Genomic DNA, 13,095 nt, shown 5'->3' with positions numbered 1-13,095 from the left:
GCCACTGCCTATAGTGCTGGCATCCCATATGGCCGCCAGTTCAAGCCCTGGGTGCTCCACTTCTGATCTAGCTCCCTGCTAATGCTTTTGGGAAGCAGCAGAAGATGGCCCAAGTGCTTGGACTTCTGTACCCATGAGGGAGACCTGGATGAAGCTCCTGGTACCTGGCTTTGGTCTGGCCCAGCCCTGGCCATTGTGGCCATTTGGGAAGACTAGCATTTGGAAGACTTCTCTCTCTCTCTCTCTCTCTTCGTTTCTGTAACTCTGCCTTTCAAATAAATAAATAAATAAATATTTTTAAAAAGAAATAATGCTTAAATTTTCAGATTAATGCTTGAAGTAGTTAGTCCCTACCTACATAGTCAACACGCTGTTTTGGAACTAAATGATTAAACGAGCATGTATGAGGTTATGATAACAGATTTCATGATTCCATGGATCCAGATTAGGTTGGTCAATTTAGACAATTCAAGAAACACTTACTGAGTGCCACCTGCTTACCCAATACTGTTCTAAATGGTGAAGATTTAAAAATGGGTAACGTGGGGCCGGCGCTGTGGCGTGGCAGGTAAGAGCCGCTGCCTGCAGTGCTGGCATCCTTTATGGATGCCTCTCTCTCTTCCTCTCTGTAACTCTGCCCTTCAAATAAATAAATAAATCTTAAAAAAAAAAAAAAAAGAGTAACAGAGCAGGTTGAAAAGAGTTCACAGTGGGAATGTTCACAGGTCATGGGGGAGTTTTGGTTGGTGTGCAAGTAGGCAGATACTATGTTACTGTGCAGTAGTGGCTATAATTTTTATTTTGCACCTGTGGACTTTTTGTTGGGAGGGGGAAGTACAGGAGGTTGGCAGCTGTACTACTGCTAAACTTTCTGGGGAGAGGGGTTGTGATAGTCCTGTTGTTGGGTATGAGTGTTAAGGGTCAGAGAATTAAGGATGAAATAAGAGTTATATTGTCTCTTGGAATTCCAAAACTCTGGGGCAATGAAATTCTCGGGCACATCCCCAAGGGGTAGGATGGTTTGCAACAATCACTGTCGGTACCTGGCCCATCTGTCTACTTTATCATCATATTTCAGTACAAAGGCCAACTTTCAGCAATCTGAATGCTATCTCTGGCATTGTGGGCAAACTAGATATGCCAGAAATTCAATGCCTCCTTCCCAGCCCTCCAACCCCACCGATAATTGATGGGAATAGTTGTGCAAATATCCCAGTTCCTTCACTCATGTGGTAGGAAAACTGAGATTTGACTCACATGGTTTTACTGAATAATTAAGGGCCAGTCCCCCATTGTAATAACTGGCGTGAAAACACCTTTAGGTGACTTCTTTGTCCTGTTTCACTTCTTTATTCCCTCTTTGGGATGACACCCAAATAAACTGTAGCATTCAAAACTTTTGTCTCATAATCTGCTCTGGGGAAACTGGGGATGCTGGCATCGTAGGCAGAGGCTTAACCTACTACTACTATACCACAGTGCCAGCCCCAGAATTATTATTTCAAAAACTGTTTCAACACCTATTAGGCCTCTTTTAGCTGTTGATGATGATGGTGATGTTGATGCTGTGTGCTGTCACCTGTACATGTTCTTCAGTTCTAGGTGCACCCAATCCTGTGATGTGCTAGTAGATGTTTGAAATCCAGCTCTCTGGAAAAGAGGAGAAAGACAAGACCTCATTTATAGACTTGCTCATTGCTATGGTGTAAATACTCCCAGCGTAGCTTATTTTAAGCTACTGACACCAGTGAAAATGGAGCAGGAAAAGAGTTGTGGAAGCAGGAAGAGATGAGCACAGTCAACTCTGCAAAGTCAGCACTGCTCTGCCCTTTAATTCTGATCTCATACACTGGTGCATAAAGTCCAGGACACAGTTATCATAGTTAACTGGTACCCGAATGACTTGTGAAAGAATAAACTAAGAATGATGCTAGAATTCTATTTTCTGGGTAAGGAAAGTTTTAGTGTGAATGAAGCCTTTAACATCTCAGACCGTTCTTTCTGAATTTTAAGAACTTTCACAAATGTAACAACTGGAAGAAAATTTAGACATGCATTTATTTAGAATATATTCTTTGACAAGCGCTCCTCTTTATTACATACCGCAAAAAATCAAACTATTCAAATCCAGACTATTTTCAACAAAGCACTTTATAGCAATAGAACACTTTACAGGGCCAGGCTCTGTGGTGCAGCAGATTAAGCCAGTGCTTGAACATCCACATTCTGTATCAGAGTGCTGGTTCAAGTTCAAGTTCCAGCTACTCAGTACTTCTGATCCAGCTTCCTGCTAATGCTCCTGGGAGGCAGTGGATGATGCTCCAAGTAGCTGGGTTCCTGAAACCACTGTGGGAGATCCAGGTGGAGTTTCTGGCTCCTGGCTTCAGCATGGCCCAGCCCTGGCTGTTTCAGATATTTGGGAAGTAATCCAGTGATGGAAGATCTCTCTGTCACTCTTTCAAATAAATAAATCCTTAACAATAACACTTTGCAAATCAGTTGTATTGCTCCTCCCTAAAACCTCAAGAGGTAATAGATATGAGTTCCCTAATTTTTTTGTTTCATATTTATTTATTTGAAAGGCAGAGTCAGAGAGAGAGAAAGAGAGAGAGAGAGATTTCCCATCCACTGGTCCACTACCCAAATAGCCACAACAGCCAGAGCTGGGCCAGTACAAAGTCAGGAGCCAGGAGCTTCTTTTGGGTCTGCCACATGGGTGCAGGGGCACAAGCACTTGGGTCATCTTCTGCTGGCTTCTCAGTGCATTAGCAGGGAGGTAGATCCGAAGTGGGGCAGCCAGGACTCAAACTAGAGTCTATGATGGATGCCATTGTCACAAGCAGCATCTCAACCTGCTATGCCACAGTGCCAGCCTTGAGTTCTCTATGTTCACATATGAAAAAAATCAAGCACGAAAAGATCTTCAAACTTTCATAGAGTATATTAAAAAAAAAAAAAAAGAAACAAACTTGGATAGGAACTTGAGCTTGCAAATTTCCCAAAGTTGATTAGTTTATGTTTTCTGGAATGTGGCTCATTTTAAATGAGATTTTAATTGGCTTTGTTATGCAGGAGTGGCTATGTTTTCAATTGGCTACAACATACCAGGCCTGAGGTTTATGATGAGACTTGTCCTATCCCTTCTTGCAGCCCTGAACTGCCCAGAGTCCCTGAAGGACCCTTAGAAGGCCAGGCAACCTATGCATATTCCTAAAAGCATCCATTTCTCCAAACTACAGCCACTTGGCTTAGAGGTGGACATCAGGCCCAGCAGTAGACAATCAATAGACTGAACTATGACTCAAACAAAATTGGAAAATCATACTCTTCTCCAGGATTTAGAGTAAGGAACAATGAAGAAAAAAATAAATGTGAGAATTGAAAATCAGAAGACATGATGTAAAGAAACACTGGAGGGGCCGGCGCTGTGGCGCAGCAGGTTAACACCCTGGCCTGGGGTGCCAGCATCCCATATGGGCACCGGTTTGAGACCCTTAACCCCCATGGGAGACCCAGAGGAAGCTCCTGGCTCCTGGTTTCGGATCGGCACAGCTCCAGCCGTTGCAGCCAATTGGGGAGTGGACCAATGGATGGAAGACCTCTCTCTCTCTCTCTTTCTCTGTCTCTCTGCCTCTCTACCTCTCCTCTCTCTCTGTAACTCTTTCAAGTAAAATAAATAAATCTTAAAAAAAAAGAAAAGAAAAGAAACACTGGGCGCTGGGGCTCACTAGGCTAATCCTCTGCCTGCGGCACTGGCACTCTGGGTTCTAGTTCCGGTTGGAGCACCGGTTCTGTCTCAGTTGCCCCTCTTCTAGTCCAACTCTCTGCTGTGGCCCGGGAGGGCAGTGGAGGATGGTCCAAGTGTTTGGGCCCTGCACCCGCATGGGAGACCAGGAGGAAGCACCTGGCTCCTGGCTTTGGATTGGTGCAGCGCTGGCCGTAGCAGCCATTTGGGGGGGGCGGGGTGAACCAACAGAAGGAAGACCTTTCTCTCTGTCTCTCTCTAAAAAAATTTTAAAAAATTTAAAAAAAAGAAAAGAAACACTGGAAATGCCATGATGAGTGTGGAATCAACTAACATCATAAGATAAGGGAAAGTACTAGTAAGTAGAAGTCTCAACTTAAAGAACACATCTAGTGATTAGATTAGAAAGTAGTTACAGAAAGGAAAACAAATGGTTAGGGAAAAGAAATGCACACCATGAGAGACAGACCATGTAGCTACTGCGAGGGGAGGAGTAGACAGTAGGCAGTTCCTGGGCTTGGTCTGGTGACCAGCTTTCCAGTTTCTATCCATGCTTGTGTGTGCTATTTTGCTGCATGAGACAAGAACTCTGCATCAATGACTTAACCCAAAGCAGGGGTTGCAGTCTTCACACCCCTAGAAGTAGGCAAGTAGTTCAGGGCTACAGCAGCAGCTCCTCAGGGTCAAGGACAGACCTAGCTGCTCTGGCTTCCCCTTCACCACCTGTGGTCTGAAGCTTTAGCCTCCTGATAGTCATCGCCTGGCCTCCAGCTTCACATCTATGTCCATGCCAAAATAAGAGGAAAATGCTGAAATATATTTTCTGCATACAAGGACACTTCAAAAAGTTCATGTAAAATGGAATTGAAAGATGATTTTATTTTAGTGCAAAATTTCTTAAATCCTTGCATAATATTTTATAATATGCATTTCCATGAAGTCTTTGAAGACCCCCTCTGATTAAGTATCAGTGATATAAAAATTCCCCCTGACGATTCTGCTGTGGTTTTCTTAATGCAAACAGTGATGTGAGCTAGCAGCAAAAAGATTAAGAAATAGTGTCCTTTCCGTCTCTCTACACTCCTCCCATTTCCTTTTTTTTAGTTTTGCACATTGCTGCCCAGGATAAAGTTGGGAATCCAGTTAATAAAGAAGGGAAGACTGGTGAACAACTAGCAATGGATGCCCAGTGTTCTAGTAGCTACACCCCGACCACTTGGGTAACTTGAGTGAGTCTTGAACTGATTTAGAACCAGCAGGGAGGTTAGCACAGCAGGAGGTAATCCACTGACTCCCACCTTGAGGCAGTACAGCTGGCTTGCCCAGAAGCATGCAATCTTGTTTTTACACTTAAAAAAACAAACAAAACAAACAAACAAAAAACAGTTTTGCCCTAGCAGTTGAGATGCCCATGTGCCATATCAGGGTGCCTGGGTTTGGTACCAGCTTCAGTTCCTGACTCCAGTTTCTTGCTAATACAGACCCTGGGAGGCAGCAATGATGGCTCAATCACTGGATTCTTGCCAACCACATGGGAGACCTGGGTTTCAATTATGACTGCCGGGCTCTAGCCCCAGACATTGCAGGCATTTAGGGAGTATGCAAGCACAGGGGTCTCTCTCTCTCTCTCTCTCTCTCTCTCTCTATATATATATATATCTATCTCTATCTCTATCTCTATCTCTATCTCTCTCCCCCACTTCTCAAAGACATACATGAGTAAATTTTTTTAAACCCCAAGCAAGTAGGTATTGAGACACAGTGGGTCAAGCCACTTTTTGGGATACCAGCATTCCTTATCAGAATGCTTGTTTTGAGTCCCAGCTACTCCGCCATTCCTGGAGAAGCAACAAATGTGACTCAAGCACTTTGATCCCTGTCACCCACAAGGGAGACCTGGATGGAATTTCTGGCTCCTGGCTCTGGACTGGACCATCCCTAACTGTTGGAGGCATCTGGGGAATGAACCAGCAGATGGAAGATCTTTTTCCTTCTCTTTCTCTTTCAAATAACTGAATAGATGTTTTAAAACAATTTTAAACAATTTTTCCATATGAAAAAATAGAATTAAAAGATAAATTAAAAAAACATAGCTAGCATAGCAAATATGGACTTGTTAAGAAATCACCCCAAATTTACTTCATTAAAAATTATACAAAAAGGTAGGGAAATGCTGCAGATATGAAGTGTCGTGATTTCAGCAAGGCACTTAATAAATTCTGATGGCACTGCAAAAAGGGTAATTCAACTTGATGGTAGATTTATCTGAATAGTAAGCTGGTTAAATATATTTAACCAACTATGTTGACAAATTAATGTCAATGCCAAGCTGTCTCTTTTTTTTTTTTTAAGATTTATTTATTTATTTGAAAGGCAGAGTTACAGAGAGGCAGAGGCAGAGAGAAGAGAGGTGTCTTGCATCTGCTGGTTCACTCGCCAGAACAGACACAAAGGTCCAGGAGCCAGGAGTTTCTTCCGGGTATCCCATGCAGGTGCAGGGGCCCAAGGACTTGGGCCATCCTCTAGTGCATTTCCCACGCCATAGTAGAGACCTGGATCAGAAGTGGAGCAGCTGAGACTTGAACTGGGATGCTGGTACTACAGATGGCGGCTTTACCCACTATGCCACAGCACCAGCCCCAATGTCTTTTTTTTTTTCTTACAGATTTATTTATTTATTTGAGAGTGTTGTGTTGGGGGGGGGGGGTAGAGAGAGAGAGAGAAATCTTCAATCCACTGGTTCACTCCCCAGATAGCCACAGTAGCCAGGACTGGGTCAGGTCAAAGCCAAGAGCTAGGAGCTTCTTCTGGGTCTCCCATGTGGGAGTGTCTTTACTCGCTTCACCATAACGTTGACCCCAATAAGATATCTTTCAAGGTGAACCAATAGATTCTGCCTTGGACTTTGTCCTGTTCAACAATTCTGGTGGTGACTAGGAAGAAGAGAAAGAAGTTCACTGCTCCAAGGTTGAGAGGATAGCCGCTAATGATGGGTGAGGAAGTAAAAACAACCACATGAGAAGTCCTTACTTTTTTTTTTTCTAAAGATTTATTTGAGAGGCAGAGTTACAGAGAGGGAAATATGTATATAGAGAAAAGTATTCCATCCACTGGTTCACTCCCCAAATGGCCACAATGGCTGGAGCTAAGACAATCTGAAGCCAGGAGCCTTTTTCGGGTCTCCCACGTAAGTACAGGGGCCCGAGCACTTGGGTCATCTTCCCTTTCCCAAGCCATTAGCAGGGAGCTGGATTGGAAGTGGAGCAGCCAGGACTTGAACCAGCACATATATGGGATGTCGGCACTGCAGGAGGAGGCTCAACCAACTGTGCCACAGCGCCAGCCCTGAGGAGTCCTCTCTAAATTCATGCCCCTCACAGCCCCTTCAGAGAGCACTCTGGGCTGCTCTGGGGCTTTCCCCTGCATCCCATGGCTTAGAGAATACTTGACACATTCTCCTCTCTCCTCAGATCCTCAGCATCTCCTGCCCTATCCTCCTCCTTAGAGGTTGCTCCTGCATCCCACTTAGCTGAAAAAAAACTGAAGAGGGCAGAGGACATGCACCATCAACTTACTCCTCAGCCCCTCCGCTCACATCCGTCACCATTTTGCCTGGGACCAAAGGCTCTCAGGCATGTACCTCTGTCTATTTGGTTTTTTTTTTTTTTTTTTTATTTTTTTGACAGGCAGAGTGGACAGTGAGAGAGAGAGAGACAGAGAGAAAGGTCTTCCTTTGCCGTTGGTTCACCCTCCAATGGCCACCGCGGCCAGCGCGATGCGACCGGCGCACCGCGCTGATCCGATGGCAGGAGCCAGGAGCCAGGTGCTTTTCCTGGTCTCCCATGGGGTGCAGGGCCCAAGCACCTGGGCCATCCTCCACTGCACTCCCGGGCCACAGCAGAGGGCTGGCCTGGAAGAGGGGCAACCGGGACAGAATCCGGCGCCCCGACCGGGACTAGAACCCGGTGTGCCGGCGCCGCTAGGCGGAGGATTAGCCCTCTGTCTATTTGTGCAGCAGTTCCTACCCTCCCTAGAGACACCGCTTGAGCAGTTCTCCTGTTCATCTCCTGCCCCATCAGTTGTTCCCATCAGGCACCGGAATGCACTGTTACTCTCCTGAGAGCTGTCTCCAGGCCTGTGGAACTGCAGGAATTACTGCTCTCCCTGCTTCTCCGGGGCTCCTTCCTTGGCCCTGGGCCATCTCATTTCCGCAGGTCTGTGCCCATCAGTCCTTGGCTGGAGTCCCTCTGGGGGAACCCTTGCAGCTCTCCAGGCCTTTTCATTCTCTGGTCCCCTTGGCTCTGCTCTTCTGCTCTTCAAACTCTTGCACTGCCTTGGCCTCCTTGACTTCTCAACTCTGCCCCTTTTTTCTTTTTAAGTTGTTTACATATTTATTTCCTTTTACTTATTTCACTTCTCTCTCTCTCCTTCCCTCCTTCCTTCCCTCCTTCCCTCTCTCTTTCCTGCCCAACCTCTGAACACTTGAGTGTCTCAGGGCTTAGTCCTTGGTTCCCACTACCCACTCAGCACTCACTCCTCGGAAGCCTCCTCCAGTCTGGGTTGGACCCAAGCCTGCTGCAGCCTGGCTCTCCCCCGCTCAGACACCTGCACTCAGCCTCCTCCTTGACCACTCCAATCCCCTGCACGGTGGATCACTAATACTTCGTGTACTCCCAGTCCAATTCTGCTCCCCTGTAAGCCTGCTCCACCCACGCCATCCACAGCTCTCACACCAGCTCCACTGCACCAGGGGCTCAGGACACAAATGACACAATCATTTTCCACTCCTCTCTTTCTCACACCTCCTGTCTCATCAGCTAGGAAATCCTCTTGACTCTGCCCTCAACAAATGCCCAGAGGCTGACTACACTTCTTCCACATGAGGGCCATCACCCTGGTCCGGCTGCTACTGTGCCTAACTTGCTTGCCGCCTTGCCTGGGCCGTGACTGATTGAAATCCCAGTCACAGGCCGGCGCTGCAGCTCACTAGGCTAATCCTCTGCCTGCAGCACCGGCACACTGGGTTCTAGTCCCGGTCGGGGTGCCGGATTCTGTCCCGGTTGCTCCTCTTCCAGGCCAGCTCTCTGCTGTTGCCCGGGAGTGCAGTGGAGGATGGCCCAAGTGCTTGGGCCCTGCACCCGCATGGGAGACCAAAAGCACCTGGCTCCTGGCTTTGGATCAGTGCGATGTGCCGGCCGTAGTGCACCGGCTGAGGCAGCCATTGGAGGGTGAACCAATGGCAAAAGGAAGACCTTTCTTTCTGTCTCTCTCTGTCCACTCTGCCTGTCAAAAAAAAAGAAAAAAAGAAATCCCAGTCACATCACTGTGGTTCTCAACCCTCATGGGCTGACCCCACTCCAAAGCATCTGCCTGGTTCCTTTCTGCCTCCCTCTCTGCTGCTGCCTTTATCCCCTAGGCCCATCCACAGCGGCCTCCTCTCACTCCTGGGAACATGCAGCGTGGGTCCCACCTTAGTGCATGAACCACTGGAGTACTGTTTTTCTTGAAATGCCCATAGTTAACTCCCTTGCTTCAGGTCTTTGCTCAACTGTCACCTTTTTGATGAGGCCTCTCCTGATGAGTCTATTTAATGCAGCACCTTCTTGGGCCCCCACTCACCTGCCCCTCCACAGGCTCACAGGAGGCGTGGGAGGCACCCCTACTGGGTAAGAGAATGAAGAACGGCTCAAAAGAAAGCCAAGGTCACTGTAGGTTACTTTAGGAGAATCAAAATTTCCAAACTAAAAATGTATAGTCTTACTATTCCACTTCTGAGCATTTACTATGCACTTTATACATATTATTATACCACTGACCATTCGCAAATATTAAGATAGGCACACTGTTCTGTCATTGAAAAAAATGAGACAGAAAAGTTAAACAAATTTCCATATTCACACAGCTAACAACTGGTAGAAGCAGGATTCAAACTCAGGCAACTGACTCTAGCACACATACCTGAAACATCTCACAAGGCTGATGTAAATCAAGAGCAAAATAATTCGGTTATGGAAACCATGCTGTACGACAGCATGATTAGAGGTCAGAGGTTAAAGGTTAGAGGGATAGAGAACCATGTGTGAGGGTATGAAGTCAGAGAAGGATGAGATTCTTCAATTGCTTTAGAAAAGAAAACCTAGAACTTGCAATACAGATAATACAGAATTTAGCTTAATAGCAGGAAAGAACAGTTTAACTATCAGACTGTACAAAATTAATATGCTCTGCTATTCAATGTGGCTACTTATTTTTCTCCCCAAAAAGTTTATGCAGAACTTGGATGACCATCTCCTGGGCATAAAGTTCTTTAGGTGGAAGCAGAGACCTGGCTTTCCACATGGCGGGTCCTACAGTTTACCTGGTAGCTTACTTAGACACTGAGGAGCAGGACGAGACCAAAAGTGTCTCCTAGTGTAGGAAAGAGCAGCAATGCATTCCCACACGCACCATCTCTGTTCCTCAGGCAGCCAGGATGTGGATGGGAGAGGGGTCCTTTCTGTTTCATAAGTATAAAGTTGTGCTCCCAATATGAATGCAATGATACTAAACTCACAGCATATCCTATGTTGCCCTGGTTGGAAAGCAGGACATACGTAAATTGTACTCAAAGGAAAACCTGCTGGGGTGAAGCAAATCTATTAGAACAACTATGCGCCTTAAGTGGAGGCACTTAGTATGAGATGTGTCTCAAAGAGGGCCTCTCTGGAGGCCGAGTGGGTGGGAAAAGGGTAGAGGGGTGGCAGTGGAGCAAGAGTAGAAGCTGAGAGCTCCCAACCCCGACCCTGCGCATGTCACAGCTTTTTTCGTTCTTACTGTTGGTCTGAGTGACTTCCGGGCCAGGAAGAGTCAGCATAGCATAGTCTGATGTGATGTCAAAGCCTGTGTGTTCCACTTGCTGGTCAGGAGGTTGCTAGACATTTCCTTGCTGTCTGAGCCTGCACATCAGAATGCCCCTCAGCGCCTGCCTCAAGGGGGTGCTTTCATGATCTTAAGCCAAAGTCCCCTTTGGGCTGGTGCTGTGGCACAGTGGATTAAGCAGCTGCCTGCAGTGCCAGCAGCTGGTATGGCACTAGTTCAAGTCCCAGATGTTCCACTTACAATTATAATCCAGCTCCCTGCCAATGCACCTGGGAAAGCAATACAAGATGGCCCAAGTCCCTGGGGCCCTGCCATCCATGTGGGAGACCAAGATGCAGTTTCTGGCTCTGGCTTTGGCCTGGCCTAGCCCCAGCCATTGTGGCCATTTGGGGAGTGAACCAGTGGATGAAAATGCTCTCCTCCACGCCCTCCCCCCAGTAACTTAAAACTTTCAAATAAGTAAGTCTTAAAAAATATATAGGTTCCATTGCCTCTTCTGGAACCAGGGAAGGTAATCTGTTAGCACTGTGCCAAAGGGTGATTCAAGGATTGCTACTAGTGCATGGGTTGTTAGTGGCAAGTTGGAGACGAGATTAGCATGTCAGCCATGCTATAAATCAGGTGCACTACCTCTTCCATACAGGAAGCCTACCAAAAAAAAAAAAAAAAAAGCTTAAAGAATAGTGTATATAATGCTCTCATTGTTATAGTCTGGTGCAAGCAGCTCATGTCACTGTGGACCAGTAACACACATTTCATCACTTTGAGTTGACTGTATCTACAGAGAAGCTGTAAAATAAAGATGAATTCCACAGCAACTAGACTCTAGAGCTGGAGCTGCCTAGATTCAGATCCTCCTCCCACTGCTTTCTAATTCTGGGCAACTTACCTCTGTGCCTCAATAACCTCAGCTCTAAAGTGGGCATATTCATAGTACCTCAGAGCTAATATATGAAGAACCTTTAGAACAATGCCTAGCATAGGTTAGTGCCATTAAGAGTTCACTATGAGGGCTAGCATTGTGGTGAAGCAGGTAAAGCCACCACCCACAACGCTGGGCACCAGTTCAAATCCTGGCTATTCCACTTCTGATCCAGCTCCCTGCTAATGTGCTTGGGAAAGCATTGGAAGATGGTCCAAGTACTTGGGTTCCTGCACCCACATGGCAGACCTGGATGAGACACCTGGCTCCTGGCTTCCTCCTGGCCCAGCCCTGGCTATGGCAGCCATTTGGAGAGTGAACCAGCAGATGGAAGATCTCTCTCTGTCTCTCCTCCTCTCTCTGTAACTCTTTAAAGTAAAATAAATAACTCTTTAAAAAATAATAAAAAAGATTTCACTGTGATTATTACTGGGGAAACTTGAAGCATTTGATCTTATGAGACTAAGCCAGTTTACCTTCACTCTCTCATAGACAACTTAGACTTTTGTGGATCTTTATTTCTTTTGGTTGCTCCCCCCCCCCCGACTCTTCCTCCTTCCTCTGCAACCCCCCTTTTTCTCTGGATGAGATAGATGACATCATGTCCTCCTCTGCTATTCTGCCAGCACTAAAGTTAGACTGAGCTAGTTCTTGGTGAACACACTCATCAATACTAGTAACACTCTGGAAGCTTGGCTTGCAGTAGGTGGTACTCAAAGGACAGTCCCGGGAAAGAAGATCTCAACATCACAGGTTTCTGGGAGACAGAGCAGCTTGAGGTCTTCCCGAGAGAAGCGATCGCTGCCCTCTCTCACTCCTGCTCCGCGGGCTGGTGGTCCTTGTGCAGGTGGCACTGCTCTTCTTGACGTGTGCTTTCTCCACCTGCATAGAAACAACCAAGGACACGATCCTGAGCTGATTCAAGAAAAATTACAAACGTCCCATGTGTTAAATGATAGGAACAGAAAGTTAAACATTTCAGTTTAAAAAATTAGGTAACACAAGAGTAAGTTTAACACTGCCATGTTTTGGGGTGGTCAGAGCGTGCAGCCATGCGCGTCTGTGTGCATTGCAGTTGGTTTAACCTGCTAATCCATATTCTGCCACATTCAAAGTCAGTTCTGAATAACATCCATCTTTGCCCAATTTAGCCAGTTTTGTTGACAATCTGTTTTTATGTAGTCTCCTCTAGATACAACTCTAAAACAACTTGGCTTGGTTTGTTTTTGCTGTGTGTGCGTGCCATTTTGAGGACACTGTACTAAATTTTATTCCTTTCTGGTTTTCACTATGTAAATAACTGAGGAATCAGCACTGCAGAAAAGAGAAAGCATTCGCCATGTGGCCCTTCTCCACATTCACCTTTCTCCCCTCTCCTATAAGATAGGGACTTAATTCTGAAGTGTACCACAAGTAAACAGATTCTTACAATGACGTCATTAGAATTAACAGACATTGGGGCTGGCTCTGTAGGTTAATCCTCCACCTATGCTGCTGGCAACCCATATAGCTGCTGGTTCTAGTCCCAGCTGCTCCTCCTCCAATCCAGCTCTCTGCTATGTCCTGGGAA

The 13,095-nt window shown here is 46.2% G+C and overlaps 1 long non-coding RNA gene across 2 annotated transcripts in view; it reads right to left on the bottom strand.

The window, feature by feature from the left end:
* Positions 1 to 2,041: 2,041 nt before the first annotated feature.
* Positions 2,042 to 13,095, bottom strand: part of LOC103350765 (uncharacterized) — a 47,930-nt gene continuing 36,876 nt past the window's right edge. For both annotated transcript variants that reach the window (XR_011378365.1, XR_011378364.1), the window contains one exon: positions 2,042 to 12,407. This is a non-coding gene — a long non-coding RNA (uncharacterized lncRNA). The remainder of the gene's footprint in view (positions 12,408 to 13,095) is intronic.

The sequence above is a fragment of the Oryctolagus cuniculus genome, chromosome 8, assembly GCF_964237555.1.
Source record: "Oryctolagus cuniculus chromosome 8, mOryCun1.1, whole genome shotgun sequence".
NCBI classification, from domain to species: domain Eukaryota; kingdom Metazoa; phylum Chordata; class Mammalia; order Lagomorpha; family Leporidae; genus Oryctolagus; species Oryctolagus cuniculus.
This window is presented reverse-complemented; position numbering and strand designations above follow the sequence as displayed.